A 17796-nucleotide genomic window follows, 5' to 3' on the forward strand; every position below is an offset into this window, starting at 1 on the left:
AGATTTTATGTCTGAGACTTCAAAACCATGGGGACCAAAAACAAAAATAAACATATGGAACTATATTAAACTAAAAAGCAGACAGGCACAGTGGCTCATGCCTATAATCCCAGCACTTTGGGAGGCAGAGGGGAGAGGACTGCCTGAGCCCAGGGATTTGAGACCAGCCTGGGCAACTTGGCAAGATCTTTTCTCTACAATAAATCAAAAAATTATCCAGGCATGGTAGTTCACACCTGTTGTTCCAGCTATTTGAAAGGCTGAGGCAGAAGGATTGCCTGAGCCCAGCAGGTTGAGGCTGTAGTAGCTATTAGCACACCACTGCACTTCAGCCTAGGCAACAAAATGAGACTCTGACTCAAAAAATAAAAATAAAAACTAAAAAGCTTCTGCACAGCTAAAGAAACAATTAACAGAATGAAGAGACAACCTATAAAATGGGAGAAAATGTTTGTAAATTATTTATCTTACAAGGGACTAAATTCTAGAATATACAAGGAACTCAAATAACTCAATAGCAAAAAAAAAAGAATAATAATTCCATTAAAAAGTGGACAAAGAATTTGAATAGATATTTTTCAAAAGAAGATAAACAAATGACTAATAAGTATATGAAGAGATACTCAAAATCACTAATCATCAGTGTAATACATATCAGAACCACAATAAGATATCATCTTACTCCAGTTAAGATGACTACTAGCACGCCTTTGGGAGGCTGAGGTGAGTGGATTGCCTGAGCCCGCAGGTTCGAGACCCACCTGGGCAGCGAGACCTCATCTCTACAATAAATCAAAAAATCAGCTGGGCATGGTAGCGCATGCCTGTAATTCTGGCTACTTGGAAGGCTGAGGCAGAAGGATCGCTGGAACCCAGCAGGTCGAGGCTGCGGTGGCTGAGAGCAGCCACTGCACTCCAGTCTGGGCGACAGAGTGAGACTCCAACTCAAAAAAAAAAAAAAAGATGACTACTACCAAAAAGACAAAATAAACAAATAAATAACAAATGCTGGCAAAGATGCAGATACACTATTGGTAGGAATGTAAGTTAGTACAGCTTATAAAAAATAATATGGTGGTTCCTCATAAAACTAAAAATAGAACCACCACACAATCCAGTAATTCCACTACTGGGTGTTTATCCAAAGGAAAGGAAATCAAATATGTCAGAGGGATTTCTGCACCCCTATGTTTATTGCAACACTATTCACAATAGGCAAGACATGGAACCAACCTTAGGGACCATCAATGGATAAATAATGAAAATGTTGGCATAGATACACAATGGAATACTGTTCAGCCATTAAAAAAATGAAACCTTGTCATTCACAGCAATATGGATGATCGTGGAAGACATTATGTTAAGTGAACTATGTGAGGCACTGAAAGATAAATACCACATTTTCTCACTCATATGTGGAAGCTAAGAAAGTAGATCTCATAGAAGTAGAAGGAATAATGGTTACTAGAGGCTGGGAAGGGGTGGAAGAAGGGGGAATTGTGAGAGGTTGGTTAATAAATACAAAATTACACCTATATGGGAGGAATAAGTTCTAGTTTTCTATAGCACTGTAGGATGATAATAGTTAACAATAATTTATTGTATATTTTCAAATAGCTAGAAAAGAGGATTTTGGATGCCCCTAACAAAAAAGAAATGATAAATGTTTCAGGTAATAGAAATGCTAATTATCCTAATTTGATCATTACACATTGTGTACATGTATGAAAACATGTCACAATGTTCCCCATAAATATGTACAATTATTGTGTGATGATTTAAAATATTTTTCTAAAAGACTAGACACCTCAAAAGAAGAAAACTGTTTTCCATTCCTTCCCTAAAATCGCATTATCTATCCCAGTAAAGAAGATTGAAGAATGAAACTACACATGGGTGGATTTTTTTTCCCACAAAATAATGTCTGCCTCTCTGGCTCATTCAAATACTAAAAAGAATCTTTTACAAGTCAATTTCTATCTCCTGAATCCATTCATTGTCCCTAATAATCATTTTCTATCCCTCAAAGGAGTTATCTGCAGTCTCCATCTTCTCCTTTCCCTATGCAGAAGGGTATATAAGCTTCTGTACTTCACTGGGTCATTGAGTAACCACTTTCCTGTGATTCTCCCATGCACAATAAATAAATTTGTATATCTTTGTTCCTGTTAATATATCATCAATTTATTTCAACAGACTTAGACACTAACATTCAGAGGGCAAGTCTAAACTTCCCCTCAGTACATAGTCTTAAATAAATGAGAGAAGCACCTTGAATTCATGAGTATAATCTTGGGTTGGCCTCTGAAACTCACTGACCTTCAATATTGAGATCTATGGGCAATGAATCTCTTGATCTGTTTTCTAGGTACAATCAGGGTCTGCTGACTACACTTTAGCTCTCTCTGAAGGTGCAGATTCTCTGAGGCTTAGCTGCCGGAAGCCGCAACCCCTAAAGATGCAAAATAGAGGTTACCCAAAAAAGGAAAAAACGCTGACTGGGAGCAGAGCCCCAGTGGGAAGCAGCCATGCTGGAGGCAGAGCCCCATGGATCCTATTGAAGGACTCCTTTTGGCCTTAAAGGAATGCATGCTTAGGCTTGAAAAACACTTCCCTTGATAAATAAAACAATTAGCTAGAATGTGCAAAGATGTGGAATTAGCAGTAAAGCTATGTATAGAAACATAAAAAGGGCTCAACAGCAAAAAATTTCCCCCTTGAAGGGACAAGGGAATGCAAATTTTGAAACCTTTAGCTAAAAAGGAAAAACAAGTACTTCCTCATATCCTTTGTAAGTAACAACATTGACAGTTGTGATTGATGAGAAAGTGAGAAACTGAGACAGAGTATCTCCAAAAACAGGTGTTTTCGGGAAAAACAAGTCCCAGACATGCCTTTTGATTTAAGAAATATTATAGTTTAATTAGAAAGAGGGTTAAAATTAAAGTAAGGATTAGAATTAAATAAATAGCAGTTATAATTAAAAGATAAAGTTTTATTATATAGATGTAGGCATTAGTTAAATATAAGAAATAGGAAATAATTAAGTTTTAAGGTAAACTTAAAATTATACACACAATGTAGGTTTAAAATTAAATACATTTAGGATTAAAAGTAAGATTAATTTCATATATAAGTGTAGATTTAGACATGCTTTGTTTAGAAATATAAAATGTAAAATAGGTGATAAGAAAATAGCAAGTAATATAGAAAAGGCAATTAGAATTAAGAAAGTTAAATTTTTAAATTAATAGTATTAAGAATTTGTAGTGGGTAAGATAAGGGTGGTTATATGAAAGAAAAAACAAGTCAATATATTGCTGCTAAAGGTGTATTAAGAAAATAGATTAGTAAAGGAGAAGAAAATAGAATAGCGAAGGGAAGAGATTCAGTTGGCCTAGAGGTCACAGGATGTGGCTGATAAATTGGCAGCTGGTATTTTGTTATACCACCGGTAGCAAGAAGGAACAAAATGAAACTTGTAAAGGTCAACTTCCCCATAAACAAAAGAAAAAACATGATGTTAACATTTAATGTGTAACATGGGATACATTTTGTGGGTAGGGCGCTCAGTAAAAAAACTATATAAGCTTGTAAGAATTGAATAAAAATTGGCAGAGTCTTGAACTCTCCCCAGGAAGAAGGATCCTGTTGTGTTTGTCTTCTCTTTTTCGCCACTTCCCGATTCCTCCGTCTCAAGCCCTGACTCTCTCCTGGAGTTGGACTCCAGCACTTAGCCACATCCTCCATTTTACCCTTGAATTGCATCATCAATCTAAGAGTCTCTGCTGTAGAATCACTTTGTCCTTTGCCAGGATGACTTTATTGTAGGCTGATCTGCTCTCTACCTATGGTATTGTCTTTCTTGCCCTCCCCACTTTCTGGACTTTCTGGAGCGACTCATGGAGGCCCTTTTTTTTTCCAATGTTGCTTTCTTGCTCCTGCATCATTTGAGGTGTGACAACTAACTGAATGTAAGTCAAATGTGAGGGTATGCCTAGGGAAGCAAGTCACTACTTCTGACATACTCTAGTGTCCCTCTGCCTGTCTAGATGTGCCACCAATTCTTCTGATCCTCAAGATTTGGCCCTGAGTAGGGCATATATTAGGATGGTAACTTCTAACCTCCTCTCCAAGCTTCTTATGTAAAAACCTTCCTCTCTTTTTGATTGATGAAGACTTCTAAGCATTATATCCTAATTTTTCTCCAACTTACATTTGTAATTAGAACTCCAATTCAGTGCCTGAAGCTTTGCTTTTAATATATAAAAAGAATTGGGGGTTGGGGCCTCGCAACACTGCAGCCTTGTCAGTCTCATTCCACTCCCAATTGAAGAAGAAAAAGAAGAAGAGGAGGAGGAGGAAGAGGAAGAAGGGGAGGTAGAAGTAGAGCGGGAGGACAAAGAGAAGGAGAAAGAAGGAGAAGAGGAAGTGGAAGAGGAGGAAGAAAAGACAAATAACAACAACAAATTGTTTGCTTTATTTGCTTGTGCTTTGTTTAGAAATCTCTTTTCACACTTAATGAATTCATGCCATATATTAACATATTTGCAGAAGCCCTAAAAAAAAATCATCTGTAACTTGGATGAACTAGAGTCTATAATACTGAGTGATCCATCACAGAAACAAAGAACCGAGTATCACACGTTCTCACTCATAAGTGGACCTTGAACAACTATCGTAATACTATAAGTAAGGGAATGGCAGTAGTGGGAAACTGCCTGGGGGGGTACACATCATCATCAACAAGGGTACCTGCACAATGAACATTTGTAAACCTGACCCTGAATTGTACCCCACATATTTAAAAGAAAAAAAAGTCACCTGTGAACCTTCCAGCTGATTGATTCCTTTGTTCTAAATAGAATCTGCCTTACCCTGTTCCTGAAGAAGAATAGTTTCTGGGTGACAAGATTTATAAATGCTGAGAGTAATCTGAAAATATGAATAATATAAAAAGTTCAAAAATGTAATGAATTCAAAAATGTAATAATTTTCATTGAGATATACAAAACATGCAGGTTTTAGTTTCTAGAACTGATTCAATGTTGTTCTTGGGTACCCATCCCTGTGAGTTGTGCAGGAAGACAGGGAGAGGGCAAACTAACTAACTTAAAATAGCTCATTCTCTTTTGATTTCTTTTTTTTTAAGTTTAAAATATCTCATTTGCCTTTTCTCTGTTCCTCCTCCCAAAACACACTCTTTGGGTTCAGTGAAATGCTTACATGTCCTCAAGCAGTAGACTGGTGAGTGGAAAACTATTCTAGATGTTCCCACATCAAAATGAGTAACTCTTCAGAGTGATAAAAAATCAGAACCAGGCTCGGTGTCTCAGCCTGTAATCCCACGCCTTTGGGAGACTGAGGTGAGTGGATTGCCTGAGACCGTGGGTTCGAGACCTGCCTGGGCAGCAAGACCTCATCTCTACAATAAATCAAAAAATCAGCCAGGCTTGGTAGCACATGTCTGTAATTCCGGCTACTCGGGAGGCTGAGGTGGAAGGATTGCCGGAGCCCAGCAGATCGAGGCTGCGGTGGCCGGGAGCGGCCACTGCACACCAGTCTGGACGACAGAGTGAGACTCCAAATATGCCAGAGACCAGCTCCAGCTGGGTTCAGGGTACCTCAAAGGTGGAGACGGCATCGGTGATTAGGGGAAAGAAGAAAGAGTGAAAGAGAGAGAGAGAGAGAGAGAGAGACTGGACTCCAGTCTAGTGCAGAAGCGATGTCTTATTGGGAATTACAACGTGTCTTTTATACACAAAGCCAGATGTGGGAGGGGCGTCTCCCACTCACCAGAAACCTTAATCCATGAAAACTTAATCAATGATTGCCTTTAAACACTTTTCATATGATAATCTTAAAATCCCATAACAAAGGATAACCTAATCCATGACTGATATAAAGCTTTTTCATCCTAAGCTGATTGATTTATGCCAAGTTAAACAATTCTATAGAAGCTTAAGTATTTACTTTACAAACAAAAGTGGCCCATCCTAGAATGTTTGGAATGTGGCCCAGTCCAAAGTTCACAGTGGGTTAACTGCAAGTAACCCAGCTGCGTTCTTTCAACAAAATGGCTGTCTTCTAAAACTATATTCTACAATTTACACCTTCAAGAAATCCTAAGATCATGACCCAGAAGCCTGTGACCAATACTAAGGCTCTTAGATGTGACACAAGTTTGAAATATAAGTTGTGTGGAAGCCAAAACCGCAGTTTGTGGAAGAATGGGAGCAATGAGCTTCTAAAGTTAGCTTGTGTTCGTCCCGATCTCAGAGTTTCTGTTTTGAGCTCACAGGAGCTTAATCTGGTTAGTGCTGAGTAGAAAGGGGGAGGAAATGGGGTCAATAGCTCCTGAACACATCCTAGTGGTCTCGGGGTCAATGGCCCTTCCTGAGCCCTAACGTTCAGTGGGCCTCCGTGGCTGGCTCCCAACATCTCCCCCTTTTTTATTTTTTAGCACAAAACCATGAAACTCCATCATTGAGGTGACTCTGAAGATGATTGGGGGTAGACACAGCAACAAAAGAATCGCTGCTCCACAAATTACCACATTGATGAGTATAGACATTAATGATTTTTGGTTAGCAAATGATGCCTGAATTTCTTGATGTAATTTAGTAAGGTCTATACTCAGGTCTGAATGGTTCCAAATTCCAAGTTACTTTGTCCCAAGTATGGACAGATTTAAACTCAGAGTGACATCAGAGAGCCAATTTCTTTTTTAAGGTCACAAGTTCTTGCCCTACTGCTAAAACTCCTTCCTCCAAAGCACTAACCTTACTTTCCAACTTCTGGTCTATGATTTCCTGAATAGCTATGGCAATAGAAACGTTTTTAGACAGCCAATCAGCAAACTCAGTTGTATGAACTTCCCTAGATAATGCTGCAGCTCAAAAGTAGCTATTAAAGCTGTAACTCCTAAAATTAAAAGTAGCCAAAAATCTTTTCTGTCTTTCTAAAAGAGCATTAGCCTCATACAATATCTGTAAACCATATGCATCATACCAACGAGATGACAATTATACAAGAATCATCAAATAAGATGACTGCTCAAGAATAACAAAACCTTCATAAAAGGCATTAGTTAAACAATTAGTTAAAAATACACCCAGTACAAGACACCTTATAAACATTGCGTAGAGCCATTAAAACCCCAGTCACTAATATATAGTCTTTCACCAGGTACAGTATAGTCCACCTTAGAGTTATAAGCACAGTCTATCCATTTCAGGAAGCCAGTATCTCACTGGATGAGTGACCAGTCCTTTTCCATGTCATTGAAGGGTCAAGCAGGTACGCTGAGAGGTGGTGTCCATTAAACACAATTGAACAGTTAGGGTCACAGCTGTGATTGAGCAAAGATATAATAGGATACAGGCCAACACCCACTTCCTGCATCTCTGCAGTACAGATGGTGAAAGAGTTGTAGATCACCTTGTCCTGGGTTTGGCATCAGATATAGTCACACTTAAAGCAGTATTGGTCCCTCAGCTGCTTCCAGCACTCCTAACTGGTCATCAGCATATCCAGGTAGCAGATGGTGAGCTCTTCTCCCACCTCGATGTCTCGGACTGCACGCAGTAAGTTTATCTTATGTTTTGGGTCCTGCATTCTTTTCTCCTCCCAGCTGTTAAAGACTTTAAAAAGGCTGTGTCCAATAGTTATAGTTGAGGGGTTTGTGGGCCCTTTTCTAATTTTTGGAGTTTGTGCCAGTGCTGGCTGAGAGATAAAATACATCCAAAAGAACTTGTCCTTCCAGTCTAGTCTGCTTATTAACACCTATTTTGTAGTTAGCTAACAGGATTCACTTATATGATTCCTTTACTTCCATCTGGGAAAGTTGAACTTGAGAGAAATTTATCATAAGAAGACAACAAAGAAGAATTTTTAACATCCTTTTGTCCTGAGCCACCCCCTTGAGAAGAGACATGTGGGGGGAGTGAGAAGTCTGGAGGTTGGGGTTAAGTGCCGTGGCCTTTGGCACCCACCCCTTCTCCAAAGGTAAAAGAGAAAGACTGGAGGCTGGGGTCAGGTGCCGTGGCCTTTGGCACCTGCCCCTTCTCCAAAGGTAAAAGAGAAAGACTGAAAGTCAGAGCTAGGTGCCACAGCCATAGACGCCTGTCCTTCCTTCCCAGATAAAAGCGAAGGTACTCACAGAACAGATTACAAGAAACAAGAGTAGTAGGGAAGGCAGGAATTGGAGTCGTAGGAGGAATAGGAAAGGACAAAGGAAGTGAAAACCCTTATTTTGTTTACATTTTTCTCTGGTCTATTCCTTTGATTCAACAGGATTCATGCCACCTGTTTCAGTCTTTGGGTTAGTGGGGGCATTTCGAATAAATCTATCAGAACTCCAAACAGGAGTTGACACATCCTGTGGAAATATGCAAGCATATCCTCTCCCACTGGTTAGTAATATATCAGGCCCTCTCCATTGGCCTGTGAGAAGATCCTTCCATTTTACCCTGGGTTTAACATTTCCTTCTGGGTTCCAGTGTCTAGCCATAGCTGAATTGCCTGAAGAATCCAAATTTAAATGGTATATAAAAAATAAAGCATGATTTAAAACATGATGAAGAGAACTATACCTAAACTCCCCCTCTTGTAATTTATGTATTTGATTTTTTAAAGTTTGATGGGCTCTTTCAACTATGGCTTGACCCTGCAGGTTATAAGGAGTTCCTGTAGAATGAAAAATATTAAATTGAGAACAAAACTGTTAAAAAGACTTTAATGTATATGCAGGACCATTGTCAGTCTTAAGTTGTTTTGGCATACCTAATTGTGAGAAACAAAAATATAAATGTTGCACCACGTCCTTATAAGCTTCTCCAGTTCTTGCTGAGGCTAAAATAACATGAGAAAATGTATCCACAGTAACATGCACATAAGACAATTTTCCAAATGTAGGTACATGAGTTACATCCATTTGTCATAATATATTAGGTTTTAATCCTTGTGGATTAACTCCTGCTGGAACATTAACAAAAGTAGGACATTCTGGACAATTCTTGACAATCTGCCTTGCTGCTTCCCTAGGTATCTGAAATTCATAATGTAAAGCAGTAGCATTTTGATGATGAATATTATGAGATAGTTGAGCTTGAGTGACTGACTCTGTCTCCAAAGTTGCATAGATGGCAGGTTTTGTTAAATTATCAACCAATTGATTACCCTCATGTAGAGGTCCCAGAAGGCCAGAATGAGATCTGACATGGCCAACGAAAAATTGCTCTTTTCTAACATGAATCAATTGTTGCAGTTGTATAAGCAATTCCAAAATTGTGGTTTTACTAACAGGAATAGTTGCTGTCTCAATATGAGGAAACAGCCCTTGAACATAACGAGAATCAGTATACAAGTTAAATCTCTTGTCTTTTAGAGTTGTAAAGGCATATAAGACAGATCTTAATTCTGTTTTTTGTGCTGAAGTCTCTGAAGTACTTAAAACATGAGGTTTGTCATTAATTACTGCCACTGCTTTACCATTAGAAGAGCAATCAGTAAAAACCAATACTGCTCCCTCGAGGGGGACTAAGGAACATGCACAGGGAATAATTATAGGATTACATTTCACAAACTGTAACAATGGATTTCTAGGCAAATGAAACAAAATTTGTCCTCTAAAATCAATCAAAGCCACTTGTCAAACATCATTAGTTTGCAACAAGGTTTGAAACTGAGTTTATCCACATCTCTTCCAAACAATTCCATACTTCTCTGTCTTCCTTTGATTATTAGCAAAGCTACTAAGTACAGATAAGATGCTAAAACTTTTTTAGAGGAAACCGGTAAATGTAACCATTCCATAGGTCCTTTCTGTCACAAGCATCCTGTTGGGGTATGAGAAGTAGCCAATACAATTAATTCCCATGATATATCATAACTTACCCTTTTCACCCTTTGGGACTCAATGGCCTTTTCTACGAGAGTTAAGGCCTCTTTTGCCTCGGGTGTTAAGACTCTTTTATAAGTGGGTGAGGGATCCCCCTGCAGTATATCAAAAAGAGGCTTTAAATCTGCAGTAGTGACATGTAAATAAGGTCTCAGCCAATTAATATCTCCTAATAATTTATGAAAATCATTTAAGGTAACCAAATGATTGTTCCTTAATTGTAGAGGTTGATGACTCACAGTTTGAGTGTTTAACACTCGACCAAGATAAGTAAAGGGCGGGTTGGTTTGAATTTTTTCAGGAGAAATTTTCAAACCACAGTTAGCCAGTGCTGTTACTGCTTCATTCAAAACGTTATGCAAGTGAGCACAATCTGCATGAGCCAATAAAATATCATCCACGTAATGAATTAAATAAAGATTAGGATATTGGTTTCTCATATCCTGCAAGGCTGCATCTACAAACCTCTGGCACAAAGTAGGGCTGTTTTTTATACCTTGTGGCAGGACCTTCCATTAATACCTCTGGAACGGCTGCTTTAAATTATGAGAAGGTAAACTAAATGCAAATCTTTTACAGTCTTGAGAATTTAAAGGTATAGAAAAAAAGCAATCCTATAGATCAATAACTATGATGTTATAATCAGCAAGAATAGCAACCAGAGATGGCAGCCCAGGCTGCAATGCACCCATAGCTTCCATGGTGGCATTAATGACTCTTAGATCCTGTAAAAGTCTCCATTTTCCAGATTTCTTTTTTATAACAAATATAGGAGTATTCCAAGGACTGGGAGGAGGCTGTATATGGCCAGCCTCCAACTGCTGTTGAACTAATTCTCTTGTGCCTTAAGTTTCTCTGAGGCATGGGCCATTGTTCGACCCAAACTGGTTTATCATCTTTCCAGGTAATGGGATCAGCAGCCTCAGGAACAATGGCCCCAGGACAAATTTGAAAAGCCAATACCAGACCAGTCTTTCCTCTCTACAACCTGAACAGGTCCTTTTATGCCCTGTCTGTTCCTTCCAAGTCCCTTTAAGGGATCGCATCCTATTTGTAGCATTTGCGCTGACACCTTGTCATCTGGACTATACAGAAGCATGCCCATTTGAGCAAGAATATCACATCCCCAAAGTATAATGGGGATGGAAGGAATGATGTAGGGACAAAAGGTTCCTGAAGTTTCGCTATCTGTCCAACTTAAGATTTGAGAACTTTGGGCTACAGAGGGCACTCGACCAATACCAATGAGTCCTGATGGGGTTACTTGTGTTGGTCAGGAAGACGACCAGTCTTTCCCAGCAACACAAGAAACATCAGCCCCTGTATCTAGTAGACCTTTAATTTTAACTCCCTGAATAAATAAATATTTTAGAGGTCTGGAGTTAGTAATTTCCTTGGGTAAGATTAGTTGGCTGTCAACTGACTCATATAATCCTCTTCCTAACAGCATATTGCTAGAAATATGAAACTGATTTGGATCCCTCTGCTGGTTAACAGCTCTCTGGATGCTTACCTGACCTTCAAATTCAGTTGTCCATAGTAAATAGGCTCCTCCTGACAAACAGCTTTTAACAAGTTGTCGCCAATCTTGTGGTGTCATCCACCAAGTGGCAAATTGTTCCATAATAGTAATAGTATAAGGAGCCATAGGACCATACCGAGTACAAGCCTCTTTAAGTTCCTTAATTAATTTATATGGTAGTGGTTTCCAGTGAGGTGCCTCGTTTACTGTGCCTTCTTCCATATAAATTACTGGAAAGCAAGAAGACAAGGTAAAATCTCCCTCGTCTTCTGCCTTTTTTCTGGCTCCCTGCATACCTACATTAGCCGGAGACACATACCCAGGTGTGAATTTAGGTGTTTTCACCTTATTTCTAATAAAGGGTATGGGAGGAGGTACCTTGGCAACATTACCAGGATTTTTTCGCTTATGATACCCAATCACTTCCTCCTCCAACTCCATTTCCTCCTTGGGGAAAAATTCATCATCTAAAGGAGGCACCAAGGCTATGGCCAACAGGGGAGTGTCTTTATTTTTTACCAGAATTTTAGAGAAATTGTGCTGTGGATTTAAAGCATCTCAGATAATTTTCCATAAAGTTAAGGCATGCAAAATGCAAAAGGCAAGCCAATTTGTTCCTCTATTGGACAATATGTTCAAAATACCAGTAGACATGTTCCTTTCTTTACATTCACTCTGGCCCATGATTCTATCACGGCTCTTAAACTGCTCACCCTTCTTTGCTCTGCCTGTCTCTATAGAGGGGTCCACAGCACCCTGGGTGAGGTCCTATCCATCCTGAAAAAGAAAAAGAAAGCTTACCTTGAGGTCCCTGTTCAGGCGCCACTTGCCGGAGACCAGCTCCAGCTGGGTTCAGGGTACCTCAAAGGTGAGACGGCGTTGGCGATTGGGGGAAGAAGAAAGAGTGAAAGAGAGAGAGAGAAAGAGACTGGACTCCTGTCTAGTGCAGAAGCGATGTGTCTTATTTGGAATTACAACAGGTCTTTTATACACAAAATCAGATGTGGGAGGGGCATCCCCCACCCACCAGAAACCTTCATCCATGAAAACTTAATCAATGATTGCCTTTAAACCCTTTTCATATGATAATCTTAAAATTCCATGACAAAGGATAACCTAATCCGTGACTGACTTAAACCTTTTTCATTCTAAGCTGATTGATTTATGCCAAGTTAAACAATTCTATAGAAGCTTAAGTATTTACTTTACAAACAAAAGTGGCCCATCCTAGAATGTTTGGAATGTGGCCCAGTCCAAAGTTCACAGTGGGCTACCTGCAAGTAACCCAGCCGCGTTCTTTCAAAAAAATGGCTATCTTCTAAAACTATATCCTACAATTTACACCTTCAATAAATCCTAAGATCATGACCCAGAAGCCTGTGACCAATACTAAGGCTCTTAGATGTGACACGAGTTTGAATTATAAGTTGCGTGAAAGCCAAAACTGCAGTTTGTGGAAGAATGGGAGCAATGAGCTTCTAAAGTTAGCTTGTGTTTGTCCCGATCTCAGAGTTTTTATGTTTTGAGCTCACAGGAGCTTAATCTGGTTAGTGCTGAGTAGAAAGGGGGAGGAAATTGGGTCAATAGCTCCCGAACACATCCTAGTGATCTCGGGGTCAACGGCCCTTCCTGATCCCTAACGCTCAGTGGGCCTCCATGGCCAGCTCCCAACACAACTCAAAAAAACAAACAAAAAAAAAAACACCAAAAAAAAATCAGAAGGAATTCACCAAGTGGATAGAGAGCTATACAGATAGTGCTCAGCTCCTACAGGATCCAGAGGGTCCTGTGTGTTCATGTAAAGATCCCGAAGGTAGCTGATTAGTGAGGTTGACAATGCATCACTACAGAAAAAGGGGAGCAAAAAATCTGGGATACTAGGAGCAGTGACTCATGCTTGTAATTCGAGCAATTTGGGAGGCCAAGACAGGAGGCTCATTTGAGCCCAGGAGTTTGAGACCAGCCTGGGCAACATAGAGAGACCTTGTCTCTACTAAAAATAATAAAATTAGCTGAGCATGGTGTTGCACACCTGTGATTGCCTGAGCCCAGGAAGTGGAGGCTGTGGTGAGTGGAGAGTGAGCTGCTATACTCCAGACTGGGTGACTGAGTGAGACCCTGATTTGAAAAAAAAAGAGAGAGAGAGAACCTGGGAGCACATGGCTCCAGAGAGAAGTTGCATGGAGGGCTCAGTCCTATCTCAGAGGATCAGAAGCACCAGCAAGGAAAAGGGCTACTCACATGGAAGTTGGCCAGACTCACTGCCAATAATCCCCAGACTGAGAAAGCAAGCCAAGAGCAAAGCTCAGTAGCAGAGGTCACAGAAGAGCCAGGGGAAAGGCCTGAAGGCCCCTCTTGTTTCTGAGTCTTCCCTTTCCCCACCCCTGAACAATGCAGAATTTTTCTAGTCAGCTATATCCAGGCACTGTCTTGAGGAACAAAAGGTGTTAGAAAATTAGAAAGACTGAGAATTTATCCAAAAGGGACAGTTTAAAAGAAAGGAGACTCTTTATTTTGAAGAGAATAAGATATGTCTAACTAGCAATTTAATTTTTCATTCTTCACTGGGATGTAGGTTCATGAAAATATTCAAAATCACTTACAAAAAATAAAGATACTACAGATTTTATAAAACCTGAAGCTTAGCATATCATTTTCAAAACCACTCCAGATTTTCAAATTTATTAACAGAGTTGCAAAGTATTTGTTTATAATTCCTTTCATTTTTTTTTCCTGTATCTATTGTTTCTCCTTCTTCATCCTGAGTTTTGCGTATTTACATTTCCTTTTTCCTTGGTAAGGTAAACTAGTGGTTTTTCTATTTAATAAAGTTTATTTTTAAGAAAATAGTTCTTAGATTGGATATTGGTTTTTATACTTCATTAATTAGTACTTTTATCTTGACTTGTTCCTTTTTTTACCTTAGTGTTAATTGTTTGTTTCACAACAGCTAAGTTAAATATTAATTTGATTTACTTTGATTATTTTTCACTTGCTAATGAAAGTGAAAATATGAATTTTTACCTGAGTCTAGTTTTTTCATATAGAGGATTTAAAGAAAAACATTTCATTTACAATTAGTTGAATCTTAGAAAATAACAATATAAATATTTTTTGCACTATAATCACAGAATGTAGTCTATATTGTTTTGATATTTGGGATTTATTCAAGGTTTCCCCCGTGTCCTAGTATATGGCCAAAAATTAATATTTTATGGGTGAGAAGTTGCACTATCTGTTTACTAGGTATAAAGCTGAAGAAATACCTATCAATTAAAGTCTTGTTTAATAAATTATTGTTTTTCTGTGGCTTTACATATTTTTTGTCTTCTCTATCTCTCAAAGATTAAAAAAGGTAAAAGTTTTCTGTTACTTTCATATTTTTGTGCCTGTTTTCTATATTCCTGAAAAGAACCTTTGGGCACATGCATTTTAGTTACATCTTCATTTTGATTATATCTCTAATTATTATAAGAGATTTTTTTTTTTTTTGATCTTGAGCTCAAAAAAAGCTTGGCATTATCAAGTATCATTATTAGTGATTATTGCATTATCATTACAATCTTTTTTGTTGCATTTTTTTTGAATAATGATACTTTTAATTTCACAGAGTCACTTTTTAAAAATATGTCTCCTATAAAGAGCATATAGTTGGGTTTACATTTTTTACTTAATTTGAGTAAAATCATCTCCTTCCCTTTAGTGAATGACTTTACCCCTTGTAAGTTATGCATGTGTATTATTTCTTCTTCTGTATTATTTCATAACTTTTTATACTTCCATGATATATTCTATGACCTCTAACTTTTATTATATAGTTACTATTTACTTTGTTTCTTCGCCACCTCATCCTCAGCCAAAGTATTTTGGAAGTTATCTTCTTTTGTCTGGTTTTTATTTTATTTTTTTTTACTAATCGTACCTTTAAAATATTAGATAAACTGGGCTTTGTGGCTCAGCCTGTAATCCCAGCACTTTGGGAGGCTGAGGCAAGTGGATTGCCTGAGCCCATGGGCTAGAGACCAGCCCGGGCAACTTGGTGAGACCTTGTTTCTACAATAAATAAAAAATTAGCTGGACATGGTAGTGTGCACCTGTAGTTCTGGCTACTTGGAAGGTTGAGGTGGAAGGATTGCCAGAGCCCAGCAGGTTGAGGCTGGGGTGACCATGAGCATGCCATTGCACTCTAGCCTGGGCAATGGAGTGAGACTGCAACTCAAAAAAAAATTTTTTTAGATAAATTCTTAAATATATGTATATTATTAAATATATGTATATAATCTTAATCAGTCCATTTCAGATACAAAATAGTATAAGTACAACTCAATATTTAGTCATATCCTAAGATTTCATTTTATTATTGTTAAATTATTATTTTTGCATCATGTAGCTTTTGTTTCAATAATCTTAACAATTGCAATCTGTTTTGGTCTCAAAAATGTTTCTGCTTTGCTGAACTTAATGTTGACAACTCATTGTTTATACTACATCTTCTCTAGTTATGCGTGATTTCTTATTTTGTGTTATCCTTTAGTTAGCTGGATTACAAATTCAAGTAATTTTTTCAAATAGTACAGCTTCATGGATTTCTCTTACTATTGCACTTTGAAGACAACTCAGCTAGTTATAGAATTCTTGGGTCACACCTTTCAGTTGATTATCAATCAATAAATTATTCTTACATACATACATTGTGTAAGTAATTGTGCTAGGTACAAGAAATACAGAATTAACCTCTGTTCTCACAATGATTACATTTAAAAAGTAATTTCAGCCACACCTGTAATCCCAGCACTTTTGGGAGGCTGAAGACAGAGGGTTGCCTGGGGCCAGAGGTTTGAGACCAGCCTAGGCAATTTGGCAAGACCTTATCTCTACAATAAAACAAAACATTAGCTGGGCGTGGTGGTAAGTCCCTGTGACTCCAGCCACTTGGAAGGCTGAGATGGAAGGATCTTCTGCAGGTTGAGGCTGCAGTAACCATGTGATCGTGTCACAGTACTCTAGCCCTGGGCAACAAAGTGAGAATTTGACTCAAAAAATAAAAGGAATTTCAGAGGACTTCAATATTTCCAAAGGTGTTATACAGGGGGCAAAGAAACAAAACAGAATAAAGTAATTTAATATACTTTAGATTTAACCTCATTAAAAAATGATGAATATTTTCTCAAAGAGACTTAAGGATGAGTCAGAAAGTGAAGAATGAAAAGCAAGATGGCGCCAGGCCTGTAATCCCGCACCTTTGGGAGGCTGAGGTGAGTGGATTCCTGAGCCCGCGGGTTCAAGACCCGCCTGGGCAACTTGGCAAGACCTCATCTCTACAGTAAATCAAAAAATCAGCCAGGCATAGTAGCACACACCTGTAGTTCCAGCTACTTGGAAGACTGAGGCAGAAGGATCGCCGGAGTCCAGCAGGTCGAGGCTGCGGTGGCCGGGAGCGGCCACTGCACTCTAGTCTGGGCAACAGAGTGAGACTCCAACTCAAAAAAAAAAGAAAAGCGAGATAGCAGAGAAGCGAGTAGATGATTTAGTTTGGACAAAGGGCTTGCGGGGGAGAAGAGATTCTAAGGTGAAGCAATGAGGGGCACATAATCTTTAGAGAATTAAAAAAAATATTTAACATACTAAAAATTAGGCTGCTTTTTTTTAACTTCATGAGTCAGCCATTTTAAACTATAAAGGTGATGATCAAAATACTTCTTCCCAGACTATCAGTTCTAGCTGGAACATGTAAAGACCTTGAAAGTTATCACTTTTGTAGTTAAAACAAGAAACTTCTGGAGAAACTGAAAGTCAATTATTTTTCTCAAACTCATTAGAGAATTGAGATTGCAAGATTGGGGCTCAGAAAATGTTACTCCAATGTATGGTGCTTTGACATGCTGAGCACTTTTGAACTAAAGGGAATTAAAAGGCCTTAGGGGCCAGGTGTGGTGTTTCACACCTGTAATCCCAGCGTTTTGGGAGGCTGAGGTGAAAGGATCTACTTGATTGAGTAGATTGAGTAGATTGAGGCTGCAGTGAGCTTGATCACACCACTGTACTCCAGCCTGGGCAACAGAGAAAGACTCTAAAAAACAAAAAAAACAAAAAAAACAGGGTCACACTCCTGGCAGGGCCTCCAGATCGGAGGTGTGGGTGTCTAGGTGTGTGTGTGTCTGGTGTGTGTTATGATGCTACATAAAAGATGCAAAGAATTGCACATAAGTTAGACAAGAAAATATTACTTATTTAGAAAGTAAATTGGAGAGAAAGAGGGGATTCACCTCCCCAAGGGAGGGGAGGTGCCAAAACTTTGGAAAACACGGCCTGTCCATAGCTCAAAGAGCACATGGCCACACCATCGCTTAACAAGGCAATGGCCACAATGGCC

The sequence above is a fragment of the Carlito syrichta genome, unplaced genomic scaffold (assembly GCF_000164805.1).
Source record: "Carlito syrichta isolate Samal-C Ts95f unplaced genomic scaffold, Tarsius_syrichta-2.0.1 Scaffold80634, whole genome shotgun sequence".
Classification (NCBI taxonomy): Eukaryota; Metazoa; Chordata; class Mammalia; order Primates; family Tarsiidae; genus Carlito; species Carlito syrichta.